At 43.8% G+C, this 17,877-nt stretch overlaps 1 protein-coding gene across 1 annotated transcript in view; it reads left to right on the plus strand.

The window, feature by feature from the left end:
• Positions 1 to 17,877, plus strand: part of LOC117056462 (protein Lines homolog 1-like) — an 89,382-nt gene that overhangs the window by 36,063 nt on the left and 35,442 nt on the right. The window lies entirely within an intron of this gene.

Consider the following 17,877-nt stretch of genomic DNA (forward strand, 5'->3'; position numbering starts at 1 on the left):
CAGCCATTTTTTTAAAGGAAATGCATGGAGTGTTTATTCCTTTACTGTAAATGCACTGTGAGCCATGTCTACTCAGAAGTAATCCCTACTGTATTCAATGGAGCTTGTTGTTGTCGTTCAGTCATGTCCGACTCTTCGTGACCCCATGGACCAGAGCACGCCAGGCACGCCTATCCTTCACTGCCTCCCGCAGTTTGGCCAAACTCATGTTAGTAGCTTCGAGAACACTGTCCAACCATCTCATCCTCTGTCGTCCCCTTCTCCTTGTGCCCTCCATCTTTCCCAACATCAGGGTCCTTTCTAGGGAGTCTTCTCTTCTCATGAGATGGCCAAAGTACTGGAGCCTCAACTTCAGGATCTGTCCTTCTAGTGAGCACTCAGGGCTGATTTCTTTAAGAATGGATAGGTTTGATCTTCTTGCAGTCCATGGGACTCTCAAGAGTCTCCTCCAGCACCACAATTCAAAAGCATCAATTCTTCGGCAATCAGCCTTCTTTATGGTCCAGCTCTCACTTCCGTACATTACTACTGAGAAAACCATAGCTTTAACTATAGGGACCTTTGTCAGCAAGGTGATGTATTTGCTTTTTAAGATGCTGTCTAGGTAATACCTCTCCCCACCATCTCACTATATATAAGGTTCTGGTGACTTCTGTTTCAGTGTATCTGAAGAAGTGTGCATGCACACGAAAGCTCATACCAAGAAGAAACTTAGTTGGTCTCTAAGGTGCTACTGGAAGGAATTTTTATATTTTTTTATTTTGTTTCTCTCTGTGTGTGTGTAGGTGCAAAAACAGAGTCCTGTTTAAACTGAAAATAAAATACCTGCACCAAATGAAAGAAGTGGTGAAGCTGGCGTATGAAGTCCTTCCTAGAATTTTGAAGGAAAATGAAACCAACCAACTTAAAATTCTTTAACTGCGATGCTTCAGCAGCCAGCCATTTTTTTAAAGGAAATGCATGGAGTGTTTATTCCTTTACTGTAAATGCACTGTGAGCCATGTCTACTCAGAAGTAATCCCTACTGTATTCAATGGAGCTTGTTGTTGTCGTTCAGTCATGTCCGACTCTTCGTGACCCCATGGACCAGAGCACGCCAGGCACGCCTATCCTTCACTGCCTCCCGCAGTTTGGCCAAACTCATGTTAGTAGCTTCGAGAACACTGTCCAACCATCTCATCCTCTGTCGTCCCCTTCTCCTTGTGCCCTCCATCTTTCCCAACATCAGGGTCCTTTCTAGGGAGTCTTCTCTTCTCATGAGATGGCCAAAGTACTGGAGCCTCAACTTCAGGATCTGTCCTTCTAGTGAGCACTCAGGGCTGATTTCTTTAAGAATGGATAGGTTTGATCTTCTTGCAGTCCATGGGACTCTCAAGAGTCTCCTCCAGCACCACAATTCAAAAGCATCAATTCTTCGGCAATCAGCCTTCTTTATGGTCCAGCTCTCACTTCCGTACATTACTACTGAGAAAACCATAGCTTTAACTATAGGGACCTTTGTCAGCAAGGTGATGTCTTTGCTTTTTAAGATGCTGTCTAGGTTTGTCATTGCTTTTCTCCCAAGAAGCAGACATCTTCTAATTTCATGACTGCTGTCACCATCTGCAGTGATCATGGAACCCAAGAAAGTGAAATCTCTCACTGCCTCCATTTCTTCCCCTTCTATTTGCCAGGAGGTGATGGGACCAGTGGCCATGATCTTAGTTTTTTTGATGTTGAGCTTCAGACCATATTTTGCGCTCTCCTCTTTCACCCTCATTAAAAGGTTCTTTAATTCCTCCTCACTTTCTGCCATCAAGGTAGTATCATCAGCATAGCTGAGGTTGCTGATATTTTTCCCGGCAATCTTAATTCCGGTTTGGGATTCATCCAGCCCAGCCTTTCACATGATGAATTATGCATATAAGTTAAATGAGCAGGGAGACAATATACAGCCTTGTCGTACTCCTTTCCCAATTTTGAACCAATCAGTTATTCCATATCCAGTTCTAACTGGGTAGAGACTCTGCAGCCTTATACTGCAATCCTAACAATTTTTCTCAGAATTAAGTCCCACTGAGTGCAATGGGATTTACTCTTTGGTTTGTTCCTGATCATTCTAGTAGTAGTAGTAGTAGTAGTAGTAGTAGTAGTAGTAGTTGTTGTTGTTTCATTACCTGCCTTTCCCCCTGACAGGGACTCAAGGCAGCTTACAGATAACATTTTATTTCATTCTATTCACCTGTTGAAGGTGCTATACATGATGCCTTCCCTTGCACATTTTTCTTTACCACTTTTCTTTTCTCTGTGATCTTTCACATTTCCCACATTTTGTTGTAACAGCTGGTACAAGAGGCAATGGACAAGATCCAGCTGGCATGCTGAGAACATGGGTTAAGTGGCTTCCTCTGGAGAATTCAGCACAGACAAATTAATACTTTACCATATTGCTGCTTGCAATTACGGTAACTGGTGTGCAATCTCCTTTAAAAAAAAAAAAAGCCCCCCCCCCAACAACAACACTTGTTGATCCTGTCTGGTCTTTGATCTCAATAAAGGTTGATTGATTGACACTTGTTGATCTGTACAGCTCAGCTGTTCTGTACACAGACTGTTCACCACCTCAGGGCACACAGTTCGGCCTAGCAACTGTCAACACCCATAACAAATTACACTTCCTAGAATTATTTGGTGGGAAGTCTAATTTCTATACTATGCTAATGATTGTTGAATGTTACTTTATTTGATGTAAAAAAGAAAAAGGCAAAGGACCCCTGACAGTTAAGTCCAGTCGCAAACGACTCTGGACTATTTGATGTAGGTTGCTTATTTTAAAGTTAGGTTTTATTGTCACGTTTTTGTATTGCATTAGATTGTTACAAGGTGTGCATTCTTTGTTTCTTCAGTTTGTAAACCGCCTTGGCTATTGTAAGATAGAAAGACGGTATACAAATTAAAAGTGATGAGGATGAGGATGATTTGCTAAATGGTCTCATAGTGCTTTAAATGTATGGTGTGAATGTGGCACAGGATTCTTCACCTGTTAAAATGTTGTGCACCTTTCATATGTATCTATTAAAAATGTATTGCCTGTAATACATATGTGCCTTTAAAAAAAAGAAGCTTTTCATACACCACAGGAATGCATCCCATGAAATTGGAGCCCATTGTGGCTCCTTCAGGGAATTCGTTAGGATCGAAGTGGAGTTTCTTACATGAAACTCAACTTTAAGCTGAAGAATCCCCTCCTGCCTCTGCTGTATTTGCCTCCCTGATTAAGGGATACCATAAAACAACGACGCTCTCTCTCATTTTACAAGGTTGGGACAAGCACCAAAGGCAGCAGATCAACATTATTCCACTGGAGGTGCATCCTAAGCTTTTACACAATAGGAGGATTGCCCTGAGTCAGGAATCCTGAATTGCAACTTTCGTGGGTGGGACACTGAAGAATTTAGAAGCATGCACAAATGGGGCGTTACCACAGAGAAAGCCGCTGTGCCTCTTAAATCTTCTTCACTAGGCGATGTAACGTACTCTCTGGAGTGAAACAGCCAGGTAGGACTTTTTTTGTCTTCTTTCATTCTTGAGCTTCATTCTGCAGCTTTGGTTCTTTCTCTTTTTTAAGGAACGCAGTTAATGCTAACAGTTGTATGCTGCGGGTCGCATTCACTGAAATTAATGAGTTTATGCCGAAAACAATGAAACAGTTCACCATCCTAATGAATGGCAGGTGTACTAACTGACCTGGAATGCTTTAATAACAGCAAAAACATGTAGAATCTTGACATGTAGATAGATATAGAGTTACGTTCTCTTTTTCTTGTCACCTTGTAACTACTGAAATATTTTAATGCAGCCATTGATATTACTTTTTTCCTGATGTTTATTTAAAAAAAAAACAGTTAACAGATCCATATGATATTCTGGGAGACAGGGAAAGACTGCTGCTTGGGCAGAGTGCTAAAAACCTACATTAATGATTTTAGATGGATAAAGTCATACAGTGAGGGGGAAAGTATTTGATCCCCTGCTAAATTTGCCTGTTTGCCCTCTGAGGAAGAAATGACCTGTCCATAATTTTAATGGTAGGTTTATTGTAGCTGTGAGAGACAGAATAACAGCAGGAAAACCCCCAGAAACCCAGAAGACAAAAGTCAAGAGATTGAAGTGCATTATAATGAGTGACAAAAAAATTGATCCCTTTGCAAAAGATGACTTAGTACTTGGTGGCAAAACCCTTGTTGGCAATTACAGAGATTTCTTGTAAGTGGACACCAGGTTTGCACACATCTCAGGAGGTATTTTGTAGCTACTCAAACCTTCAGCTCCCTCCACAGATTTTCGATAGGATTAAGGTCTGGAGACTGGCTAGGCCACTCCAGGACCTTAATGTGCTTCTTCTTGAGCCACTCCTTTGTTGCCTTGGCCATGTGTTTTGGGTCATTGTCATGCTGGAATACCCATCCTCAACCCATTTTCAATGCCCTGGCTGAGGGAAGGAGATGCTCCCACAATATATGACGATACATGGTCCCTTCGATGCGGTGAAGGTGTCCTGTCCCCTTAGCACCCCCAAGGCATAATGTCCCCCTCCATGTTTGACGGTGGAGATGGTGTTCTTGGGGTCATAGGCAGCATTCCTTCTCCTCCAAACACGGCGAGTTGAGTTGATGCCAAAGAGCTCGATTTTGGTCTCATCTGACAACAACACTTTCACCCATTTCTCCTCTGGGTCATTCAGATGTGCATTGGCAAACTGCAGACAGGCCTGTACATGTGCTGTCTTGAGCAAGGGGACCTTGTGGGCTCTGCAAGATCTCAGTCCTTCACGGCGTAGTGTGTTACCAACTGTTTTCATGGTGACTATGGTCCCAGCTGCCCTGAGATCATTGACAAGTTCCCCCCATGTCGTTCTGGGCAGCTTCATCACCATTCTCCTGATCATTGCAACTCCACAAGATGAGATCTTGCATGGAGCCCCAGACCGAGGGAAGTTGACAGTTATTTTGTGTTTCTTCCATTTGTGAATTATTGCACCACCTGTTGTCACCTTCTCACCAAGCTGCTTGGCAATAGTCTTGTAGCCCAGTCCAGCCTTGTGCAGGTCTACAGTCTTGTCCCTGACATCCTTGGATAGCAATTTGGTCTTGGTCATGGTGGCTACTTTGGAATCTGCTGGATTGATTGCTTCTGTTGACAGGTGTCTTTTGTACAGGTACTGTAACGAGCTGGGATTACAGCAGGTGCTTCTAATCTCAGCTTGTTACATACAGTAAAGATACCAGGTAGCCTGACATCTGGCTGGTTGATAGGGGATCAAATACTTATTTCACTCATTATAATGCACATCAATCTCTGACTTTTGTCTTCTGGGTTTCTTGGGGTTTTCCTGTTGTTATTCTGTCTCTCACAGCTACAATAAACCTACCATTAAAATTATGGACTTCTTCGTCAGAGGGCAAACAGGCAAATTTAGCAGGGGATCAAATACTTTCCCCCCTCACTGTAAATAGGATACTGTGACCGAATATGTGTTGCCTCACTATTCTTACCTCCTGATCCCTTAAACACGTTGAACTTGTTGTACCTGCAGGTGGTAATGAGGAAATCACATGACTAATTACTATTACATACCGGTATTGTGTGGAGTATGTAATGAAAAAATTGTTGCCACATCCAAGGTTGGAGAGAGAAGGCAAGCCTCTTACCCTTCTACCAGAGACACCTTGTTCACTATGTGCTGGGATTTAAAAAACAAAACGTGCAAGTCTTATTGTATAATTGATAAGTCATAAAAACTGTACACAATTTACATTATCACAATCAGCCACAGGAGCAACACTAAATGATTAATTCTCAGAAAGCACCTGATATGAAATTATTGATGATACAACACTATTACTTGGCTAGAATAAATATTGTTACACGCCACACCGATACCAGTTTCTGTATGTATTGCCTTTTGGACAATGAAGCACAGGAGAGGCTGCGGTGTCTTTATGAAATGTGGTGCATTTACACAGATATACAACCTGAGCCTAGGATAGAGGGTGCTCAGGATTGCAACCACAGGAGGGTCCGTTGCTTCTCTCATAGGTGCAGCACGCTTGGGTCTGCAAAAGGAGAAATCAGTCATGCCCTCTGTGTCTTCTTGTTATAGCTTGTCCTAGCCAGCCCACATGGTGTTCTCCTCTCTTGCTCTGCTTGCCAAACAACTTGCAAAACTGATAAGTCTTTTCTGTTCACTTATGTCATTCACCCTGAAATCTGAAACCGCTATGGTCTCCACCCACCACCAACGCACAGCTGGGGGAGGGGCTCCTCCCCTCCTTATGTGGTACATTTTTGCCATCTTGGCAGCTTCCTGGATGGGCTAATGACTGGCCGTCGTCAGCCTTCCGATCTTTCAGTGAGCCTCACCTGCTGAGCTGGCCTGGCTCGTTAGCATAAACCACATTAATCAAACGTTGATTAATTCTAAACTTTTACTAATTCCAGGATTGATGGGTGACTTTCACACACAGACTCTATATATAATATAATTTATTATATTATAAAGAACAATGCGTGATAAGTATAATAAATACTGCTACTGGTGTTCCTCAGCATACTATTTTCCTTTCTTCACAAATTGGTATATGCAGTTCCCTGGCCTGGAATTCCCAACTCCCTTTATTATATACACTGTGTTATTACCGGTTACTTAGTCATACTTTCTTCCTCCTTGAGCACAGTAGTTGATCCAACAACGCTTAGCTTTCCGCACACTTTCTTCATCTGATCTGATTTATTAGGCTTCTTATCCCCAGCATGCATTTGCATATAATATTCTGGCCGGACTTATAATGAATAAAGCTTGATTCTTTTTTTTTTTTTTACATCAGTGGTTCCCAGTTAGCTAAGTACTGCGGGCCCCCTGTTTTTCAAAAGCAGAAGCCATGGACCCCCTACTTTTGACAGTTTTGATAGTTTTTGTTATGGTGCCACAGAACCTCAGGGGTCTGCAAACCACCCATTGGGAACCACTGTTTTACATAGTTTAATGGCAAATTCACACCATACATTTATTTTATAAATATATAACTTTTTTTATTAAACTTTCTGTTTTATCATTTAGAATATTCATTTAAACATCCTTAAAATATCAGTGACTTCCCTTCTTCTCCTTCCATGGTTCATTTTGCATAACAAAAATCCCTGCATATTTTACATAAACTAAACCATTCAGTATTCCATTATTACATCCATCAAGACTTATTTGCACTGTTGAATTTAACTTAATGCTGCTATTGTTTTCAAGTGTATACAGTCCCCCCATATATTCAGTAAACATTTTCCAATCTTCTTTAAACATATGTTCTTCTTGTTCTCTTATTCCAGGCACCATACATTTAAAGCACTACAGTGCCGCTTTAAACAATCATAGCTTCTCCCAAAGAATTGTGGGAGCTGTAGTTTGTTTAGGGTTCTGAGAGGAGGAGCAGAACCAGGAGGCTCTGTGTGGTAAGCAGCCGGGCTATGTGTGCCTAATGAGGCCAACCCCCCAAATCAAGGACTCATGGGATATCAGCCATCTAAGCTGTGCACTTCTCACGACAATGTAGCTGTATTGGGTGGAGTAAGGGCCATATCACAGTGGTAGAGTATCTGCTCTACAGAAGCAAGGAGTTTACAGGTTCAGTCCCTGACAATTCTAGGTAGAGATGGGAATGGTCCCTGTCTATAGCCTTAGAGAACTGCCACACCAGTCAGTGTAGACAATACTGAGCTAGATGGGCCGAGAGTCTGATTCAGGGGTCGGCAACCTAAGGCCCATGGGTCGTTTAACCGGCTCACAAGCCGCTGCCTCCAACCGAGCTGTGTGCTCAACGAGTCTCCGCACTGCGCTAAACTGGCGCGGCACAGGGACTCGCTTCTGCAGCACCAGAAATCGCATCTGCGTAGACGCAGATGCCGGAAATCACACTGCGCAGACACAGATGCCGGAAATCGCATCTGCTCAGACGCAGACACCAGAAATCGCGGGTGCGCGACCTCCTGCCCACGGAGGGACCTCCACTGGATTGAACCGGCCCAGGCAAGGTAAACCTTGCCGACCCCTGATTTAATACAGTGGAACCTTGGTTCCTGAATGGCTTAGTTGTCAAACAAATCGGCTCCCGAACGCCGCAAACCCAGAAGTAAGTGTTCTGGTTTGCAAACCTTTTTCAGAAGCCAAACGTTTCCCGTGGCTTCTGATTGAGTGCAGGAAGCTCCTGCAGCCAATCGGAAGCCGCGCCTAGCAGCAGCTAAAAGTTATTTAAAGCAACAAGTTTTCATGTTGTTAGTCCACATATTCAGTGGATATGTTGTGGGGAGACCTAAACCAGTCATTTAATTATTTTAGATATTTCTTGATATCCTTGAGAACAAAATAATGACACCCAAGGGCATTTTCACCAATGATGGAAGAATGTCCCTCAGGGCCCACAGCTCTAGCCAGAAATCCTGTGTTGACTGCAATGTGATAGGAGACATCTGCACTGGTGTACAAATGCCATTTGTGCAGAACCACACGTATGATGAAACAGATTTACAGTGGTGCTCCGCTAGACGAAAAGAATTCGTCCTACGAAAATTTTCGTCTAGCGGGTTTTTCGTCTAGCGAAGCGGCAATGACAGCCGCACTTTTGCTAGACAAAAAAAAAAAAAGACGAAAAATTTTCGTCTTGCGAAGCAGCCCCATTGACTTTTTTGTCTTGCGGGGCAGCTTCCGCTAGACGAATGCCGTTCGTCTAGCGAGTTTTTCATCTAGCGAGGCATTCGTCTAGCGGGGCACCACTGTATAAGGCCTTGCTAACCACAGTGATTTCCATTCAGACTCCTATATTGAGCATTTAAATCCTTCTCCCAAGAACATTTCAGACCCAGCAGGGGACCCAGTGGTAAGTTCTAAAAGCACTATGTAAGTAATAGAGACCAGTGCTTTGCCTCTGTGTCTCTTACTCGATACAATAGATTTAAAATTAGTCAGAAATCTAGAAGCTTGCACTCGAAGTGACTGATCTCCCAATATATGCCAAAGTTGATACTTCTGTAAACAGTTTAGACACCGGCCCCCCATTTTTAATCTGATCTGTTCCCCCAAATTAGGAATATCATTAACATAGAAGTAATGCAATCTGATTGTCTTTGTCCATGGAGTTTTCTGGGCAGAAAACTGGTGCTGGAGGAGACTCTTGAGAGTCCGATGGATTGCAAGAAGATCAAACCTATCCATTCTTAAAGAAATCAGCCCTGAGTGCTCACTAGAAGGACAGATCCTGAAGTTGAGGCTCCAGTACTTTGGCCACCTCATGAGAAGAGAAGACTCCCTGGAAAAGACCCTGATGTTGGGAAAGATGGAGGGCACAAGGAGAAGGGGACGACAGAGGATGAGATGGTTGGACAGTGTTCTCGAAGCTACTAACATGAGTTTGGCCAAACTGCGAGAGGCAGTGAAGGATAGGCGTGCCTGGCGTGCTCTGGTCCATGGGGTCACGAAGAGTCGGACACGACTGAACAACAACAACAACAACAATGCAATCTGAGCATGTTTTTTCTGTTCCTCTGATATAATAGCCTTACACATAGATGGATCAACCGCCTTAGGGAGGAATAGTGGGAAAGGCATTGTTGCCAGGTTTTCCAAATCTTATATGTGTTCAGAGTAAATGGGTCGTTAGTAGTCTGCAGTACAGAGGAAGACGATTTACAAAACAGCAAAATCCATTACCGGTAATCCTTATGAGACAACATCTCCTGTTCAAAATAAATCCAGGTTTTACTGAGAACAGTGCATTTATAACGTCAGAATGACATGAAAATCACTATCACCCCCGAGTTACTAAACATACATTTTTGTCTGAATATGGTACCCAAACTGGATTTTTCCTCCATCATTTATGTAAGCAGCATCTTGATAACTGTGAAGACAGAGTAGCTCCTAGGAAGAGGGCCTTTCACCCAATTCCACTTACCCGCCCATAATAATCTGTTTTAAAAACAGGTTTTGTAAGTTATGTCAAAGCTGTCTGTGGCACTGCATTCTGTAATAGTACTTCCAGAGACTTTTGCCTGTTATGTGTTCTTGAATGAGCAGTCATGCTTTTTCATTTCCATGCCAATCTTTTCCATTTCCTGGTTTCAAAAAAACGGCTTGAATCAGAGGGAGCTTTTAGGCTATGTAGAACATGACTCAGTGCTTGAGCCTCTCCTATGCATGCAAAAGTTCCCAGGTTCAGTCCCCAGCATCTCCAGATATGGCTGGGAATGTCCTTTCTCTGGTACCGCCCTGGGGGGATGACACTCGGGGCGGGCCCCCGTGATTGGCGCCACCAGCCAGTGGCGAAAAAAGCCGCTGAAAGGGGGCTTTCCCCCTTTCAGCGGCTTTTTCCGCCGCTGGGCTCCCGGCCTGAGTGGAGCCGGGGCATGGAGAGGGGTGTCACGCCAGCCACAAGCGTGACGCCCCTCCTCGCTGGCCTGGGTGGAGGCATCGCTCCATGCGCATGCGTCATGACGTCATGCACACGGAGAGACGCCCCGCCCTCGGGGGTGCCGCTTGGCTTGCCGCCCCCAGCAGCCAAGCGGCTCGCTATGCCCCTGACAGCAAGTCAGCATAAGACAATACTGAACTGGATGGGCTTTTGGTCTGACTCTGTATAAGGCAGCCTGCTTCTGTAGTAGAATCCTCAATACCTGTCAGTTCGTGTCCAGGTAGGAAATAACTGGGCGAGATCGAGATATGAAGCAAGGCACCCAGTAGGTGATATTTATTAATTGCCGCAGCAAGTTCCAAGTCCTCCAAGAAGGAATGGGCTCCATCCAAGCCTCTGCACAATACTTTTTATGCTTTTCTCGGGGTGTTTTCCACCCATGTTTGCAAGCTTATTTATTACAGCTTAATATTTCTAAAAATGTTCATTGTTATTTGTCAAGTATGCTAAGGGCTGGTTTCTAGCATCTGCTTTGCTCACCAGAAGCTCTCTGCTACTTATTTCTGCTTCTCACTGGGTAGCTCATACCCTCCAATAACCGGGGGAGCCAAATGGGAACGCTTATTTTTGGGTCAGCTGCTCTGGTGCAAACAAGCTGACTCCCGCCAGAACGCCAAACCAAAAGGCAGGACATTCCAGGATTCATTCAGAAGCCGGGATGGCTTCTGTAATTCCAGGATGTCCCAGCTGAGCAGTATAGTAGCTGTGTACATGTCTTGTCAGTACTTTTGTTATGGCTTTTGCTCTGTTAAATTTGTTCACTGTGCATAAACAGCTATGACCAAGATGGCTCCTCTCACACTATTTTTTATGCCAAAATACACCGAAATGGCACCACTGCAATAATAACATCCTTCTGTGCACTGTCCTGTCCTGTCCTGTCTAGGGTTTACTCACACATTCACTTTGACAATATCACTTTGGTTTGGAAAAACTAACCAAGATTCATTCTTGAGTTTACTGCTCTGTGGTTTGTTTGGAGGAGACAAAACACGAACTGGGTCCAGGAGGCATATTAAACAAAGCATGCATAGCTCAGTTGGTTGGAGCATGATGCTGATAATGCCAAGGTTCCAGGTTCAATCCCCACATGGGACAGCCGCATATTCCAGCATTGCTGGGAGTTGGACTAGATGATCCTCAGGGTCCCTTCCAACTCTACAATTCTATGACAGCTGGCAGCAGCAGCAGCAGGACCAGAGGCCGTGATGTCCTTGCATGCTTGCGCATTCACACTTAGGCCATGCTCTGGCTGGGCGTTACTGCAAACTGAGCCTAAATATGTGTTGCTCTTATCTGCTGTTTCTCAGGGGCTCCTCAGAATTCTCTTGAGTTAAAGTCTGTCTTTTCGCACAATGAGTATAACATGACATCAGGTTCTAAGGCTGCAACCGTGTGGGTAGCCCCTTTGAACACGGTGGAATTCTTTTCTGACCAAACATACACAGGGCTGTATGTCTTGGAATGCATCCATTTGATTATTTCTTGGTTAGTCTATTCCCACTCCTGCAACACACCCTTCCCCATCTTTCCAGTGTCAGTGTAATGATAGCAGACCCTCCAAGTATCCCTATTTTCCAGGGACGTCCCTGATGTAGAGAAGCTGCCTTGGTTTCTGATTTGATCCCAGAACATCCAGCTTTTCCTTAGGATGTCCCTATTTTCATTGGAGAAATGTTTGGAGGGTATGGTGTTATCCAACCCCCAAGCTGTCTGAAGGCAATCCTTTATAGGGAAGTTTTTTTTTATTTATGTTTAATGTTTTATTATGTTTTTATATATGTTGGAATCTGACCAGAGTGCTGGGGCAACCCAATAAGGCACTACGTTTTATTTACATTCTATACAGACAATTCATTATCACGTCTGTGTTCTCCAAGCTCTGGCAGAACAACTGTTGCATACTGCAAAAGTGAAAGTACAGTTCAATAACATGCTCAGACGGAAGAGATAAGACACTCTTTCTTTCCCACACTCTTCTCAAACATCTCATGTGATTTATACTAATCACACTAGTGCAGCATCGGCTGCATAAAATCCCAATAATTGATGTAGGTTAATTTAACTCTCCACATGCTAATTGCTCGTGCTAATGAGTTGTTGTTGGCATCCATCTGTCTCAAGAGACTATGGAATGCACCTCGTAGGTGAAGTCAAATGCTGTGTTAGTAGCATCGAAGTGACCTCCCCTGACGCAAGCCTGGGGAGTGTGTATAGACCTCCCTCTTGGCCTCTCTGATGTGGCCAATGGAAAACAGAGAATACGTTTGGCAGCAGCTTGGCTGCAGGAATTGCCAGAATGAGGTATACAAGGTGCCATCCAACCATCTTGGAGACTCCACCACAGATTAGTGTAGGGTTTACTCCCTTAGCCTTTTCTCCCTTAGCGAGATGAGCGCTGCAACTCCATAGTCGCCTTTCACTGGACTTAACCGTCAAGGGGTCCTTTACCTTTACCTTTTACCACTCACAGTTGCCAACCAGATGCTTGTAAGAAGGCTGTAAGCAAGACCTGAGCACCCGAGCACCCTCCCCTCCTGCAGTTTCCAGCAATTAGTCTTCAGAGACTTAATGCCCCTAACGGTAGAGGTAGAATCATAGAATTATAAAGTTGTAAGGAGTCATCTAGTCTAACCCCCTGCAGTGCAGGAATCTCAACATGCGGTCCCCCATCCAATTTGAAAACATGCTGGAACGTGCTTAGCTTTGCCAATGTGGTAGCAGTCTTATTGCTGCACAATTCCTCTTTTAAAGACATCCAAGTCGGTGGCCATCACTGCCAGATGTGCGGAAATTGCTAAAAAAAATTGGGGGGGGGGACTTTTTTTGTTTCGTTTTTACGAATTTGACAACTTTGGCAAAAAAGAAAGAAAGAAAGCTCAACCACTTTTGTGTCCGGATTTTCACTGTTTGAAATATGGCAACCCTAGCCAGAGCCCACAGCATGGGTATTATTCCAAACTGCAGTTCTGATCACTCACCACTCAGGGCAGCCATATACAAGGCTGAAGTTTCCAGCTCCTGACAGTATGCTACCCTTTTGTTTTGTGATAAGGCTGCCTTATGGATCAGCTGCTTGTTTGTTAAAAGTGCCCAAAGTCCTGTTAAACCGCTGAGAAGTGTGGCAATGCACTGTTGTACAGCGTTACTTGTTCTGATGTAACTGCCTCAGCATCCTTTTACCTAGCCAGAAGGACGAGTCTAGCCTGCTGTACTCCTTTCATTTCTGGGTTATTGGAGAACAAGTTGCAGAGCCACCTGGTGCTCTGCCTGCAGTCAGGGCTCTGTGGTACTTTGGCAGCCAGAAAAGCTGGTTTCTGCAACTTCAGTTGTGCAGATGCTCTCTTTTTGCATCATTTAGCCTGCAATGGTTTCTTGTCAGTTTGCCCTTCTGAAAGCTGCAAAGCTCTGTGATGTTTGAATGCTGGTAGGCTCAATATAAGCATGATCCTTCTACATTCCCTGCAATAGAATCAAAGAAATATAGACTTGGAAGGGATACCGAGGGTCATCTAGTGACTAGTCCAACCCCCTGCAATTCAGCAATCTCAACTAAAGCATCCATGACAGATGGCCATCCAACCTCTGCTTAAAAACCTCCAAGGAAGGAGAGTCCACAACATCCCAGGGGAGCCTGTTCCACTGTCAAACAGCTCTTACTGTAAGAAAGTTCTTCCTGATGTTTAGTTGGAATCTCCTTTCTTGTGGCTTGAATCCATTGGTTTGAGATGTACCCTCCAGAGCTGGAGAAAACAAGCTTGCTCCATCTTCCATGTTACATTGTGTGTGTGTTTGCCTCCAGAAAAGGGAATCCTATCATGATCACCTTACCCCAAATGTGCCCACTCATCAGCTTCAGTCGGCAGAACTGACACTATTACAGAAGCCACATTAGACCCATTCCAAATTTGTAAGAACCTGATATTTTAGTGTGGCAGCATCTACCCTTTGGAACTTCCTGAAATTTGATATCAGGCAGGTGATTTCACTGTACTCTTAATGATATCTGCTAAAAACATCTTTGTTTAGGCAAGCCTTTAGAACGTTGATGTGAGTCTTAATCTGTTTTTAAGTCTATTTAACTTTTTTAATGTCCTAAATAATCGTTGTTCATTTTTCTTAGTGATGATCTTATTGTTGTTTTTGTAAACCACTTTGAAGTTTATTTTTACAATCAAATGGCGTGTAAATTTTATGAAGCAAAATTAGCTGCATATGTAATTTCAGTTGTTTCCCCGCACTTTGGAGAGTGTAGAACTTTTTATGTGCGCACATTGCACTATGTTCATTCAACACTTGGCCGGTGGAGACCCAATTTATGTGGGCAAATGAAGCTCTGCCCCACCAACCTCTGTTAGCTGCCTGGCAGCCCCCTACTTGCCTTGTTACTTACAACCAGATGGGTCAAAAAGAAAAAAAAATTGTTGCCTCTGCCTGTCATTGGCTCTGGCGCCCCCTACTGTTGGGCTCCCTGCTTTCTGCCCTGCCAGGCACAAAGGGCACCAGCTGCTACTGCACTTGATTAATTCATGGAGGGTAAGGCTGTCACTGGCTATGAGTCATGATGGCTACTTCCACTATCAGAACCTAGATAGTGATATGCAGATTAAATGGGGAGGGGCTATGCAAAATGGGACTGACTCCATTCTCCTTGGTTCCTATCAAGATCTGTGGGGTCAAGTAAATTTGGGGGTGCTGTCGTAGAATGGGATGGGGAAGCTGGGGGAGGGGTAAAATCTCTCTTCTGTCCCCAGGCAGTGGGTGGCCTAGCTTTTCGCCTGCCACAATGGCTGGCATTGTGTCAGTTTTCAGATATTTCAGGGTACTTTCAAATGTAACAGAATTACCCCCCAAAGGCCTCCTTTTCATATTGTGTTCTGACTTCTGTCAGACCCGCCTTTGTTTTCTGTGGGAGTTTACTATTACTGATATAAATTTTTTGTTAAGTCATTCTCTCTCTCTCTCTCTCTCTCTCTCTCTCTCTCTCTCTCTCACACACACACACACACACACACACACACACACACACAAGCACACCATCGGTTGTGACTGGCATGCTTAAAGACCCTTTATCTTAAAGCCTATGTCTAAACAGCCTCTTTAAAAGGCTGGCTTCATTATCATGGCATCTGCTCACTGTGAATGAGTGCCTTTCAGAAGTCCCCATTATAAAGTTCAGCCAGCTCTGGTTTATAGTTCAGTAATAAAAATTTGCTCTAGGCTGTAAGTTGGGGATACAAAGCATTTCTTCATACAACAATTGCGGTTGTTTTTTTTTGGTTTTTTATAAGGCATTGATGCATGGCACTCTTAAAGTTGTTTGGTATGCCTTTAGTTTTACCATATAGATATAAGGTATAGATATTTAAAAATGTTTCAAATGTTTGAAATACTGGCTGCTTTGCATAGGAATCTACCTGTATACAAACACAAAAAGTCCCTAAATACAAAGGGTGAGGGTCCCACCCTCTCTCTCTCTCAGGCATCTCCCTGCCTACAGAATCCTCCACCCTGTCCTCCTCTTCTTCCTCTTCACAGACAGCAACTCCCATCCCAAACCTGCCCCTGAGACACAAGCATGAAGCATTATCACACTCCAGTGACACATTCCAGCCAGGCAAAAGCACTTGAGGCTGCATAGCAGAGGCAGTGAAACATGTGGCCTAGTGGCAGGGATCAAGGTCTGGGGACTGACTCAGGGCCAGACAGAGAGGGCTCAAGGGCCGCATTCAGCCCCTATAAGAACACCAGATGAGCCTGCTGGACCAGGCCAAAGGCACATCAAGTCCAGCATCCATTCTGTTGCACCTTAGCAGTGCACACACCCATCTTAACAACGCTGTTAATTTAACCAGCAGAATAATTTCTTGCCCTAGCTTATGCAAAAAAAGTTGTTTCTATCAGGACTTTCTATCGGTGCTTTCCCACATTTTGACAAGAGGTATTCAGGCATATGTATAGATGTAATTCAGATAAGCAAGTATCGCTTCACTTGGTACATTAGAAGTATTCTTTGTCATGTGTGAGTTAGTGCTAATGCTGGAGTCCCACTTATGTCTGCAGTTGAGGACACGCACAGGAATGTGAGAGAAATTTGATTCAGTTTGCATTTAAAGGTGAACCTACCTAATTTGTGCATTCTGAAACAATATATGAACCGAAACATTAGCCATCTTTGAAATGAGCCTGTCTCCAAATTTTGCAATGCAAGCAGCAAATACAAAAAATGCACATATTTGCAAAAAGTGTGCATAAAAATACATATATTAGTGAAAATAATAATCCCAAAGAAGGGCAGTGCCAAAGAATGCTCCAACTACCGCACAAATGCACTCATTTCACATGCTAGCAAGGTTATGCTTAAAATTCTACAAGGCAGGCTTAAGCAGTATGTGGACCGAGAACTCCCAGAAGTGCAAGCTGGATTTCGAAGGGGCAGAGGAACCAGAGACCAAATTGCAAACATGCGCTGGATTATGGTGAAAGCTAGAGAATTCCAGAAAAACATCTACTTCTGCTTCATTGACTACGCAAAAGCATTTGACTGTGTCGACCACAGCAAACTATGGCAAGTTCTTAAAGAAATGGGAGTGCCGGATCACCTCATTTGTCTCCTGAGAAATCTCTATGTGGGACAAGAAGCTACAGTTAGAACTGGATATGGAACAACTGATTGGTTCGAAATTGAGAAAGGAGTACGACAAGGCTGTATATTGCCCCCCTGCTTATTTAACTTATATGCAGAATTCATCATGCGAAAGGCTGGACTGGATGAATCCCAAACTGGAATTAAGATTGCCGAAAAAAATATCAACAACCTCAGATATGCTGATGATACTACCTTGATGGCAGAAAGTGAGGAGGAATTAAAGAACCTTTTAATGAGGGTGAAAGAGGAGAGCGCAAAATATGGTCTGAAGCTCAACATCAAAAAAACTAAGATCATGGCCATTGGTCCCATCACCTCCTGGCAAATAGAAGGGGAAGAAATGGAGGCAGTGAGAGATTTCACTTTCTTGGGTTCCATGATCACTGCAGATGGTGACAGCAGTCACGAAATTAGAAGACGCCTGCTTCTTAGGAGAAAAGCAATGACAAACCTAGACAGCATCTTAAAAAGCAAAGACATCTCCTTGCCGACAAAGGTCCGTATAGTTAAAGCTATGGTTTTCCCAGTAGTAATGTACGGAAGTGAGAGCTGGACCATAAAGAAGGCTGATCGCCAAAGAATTGATGCTTTTGAATTATGGTGCTGGAGGAGACTCTTGAGAGTCCCATGGACTGCAAGAAGATCAAACCTATCCATTCTCAAAGAAATCAACCCTGAGTGCTCACTAGAAGGACAGATCCTGAAGTTGAGGCTCCAGTACTTTGGCCACCT

The sequence above is a fragment of the Lacerta agilis genome, chromosome 13 (assembly GCF_009819535.1).
Source record: "Lacerta agilis isolate rLacAgi1 chromosome 13, rLacAgi1.pri, whole genome shotgun sequence".
NCBI lineage: Eukaryota > Metazoa > Chordata > Lepidosauria > Squamata > Lacertidae > Lacerta > Lacerta agilis.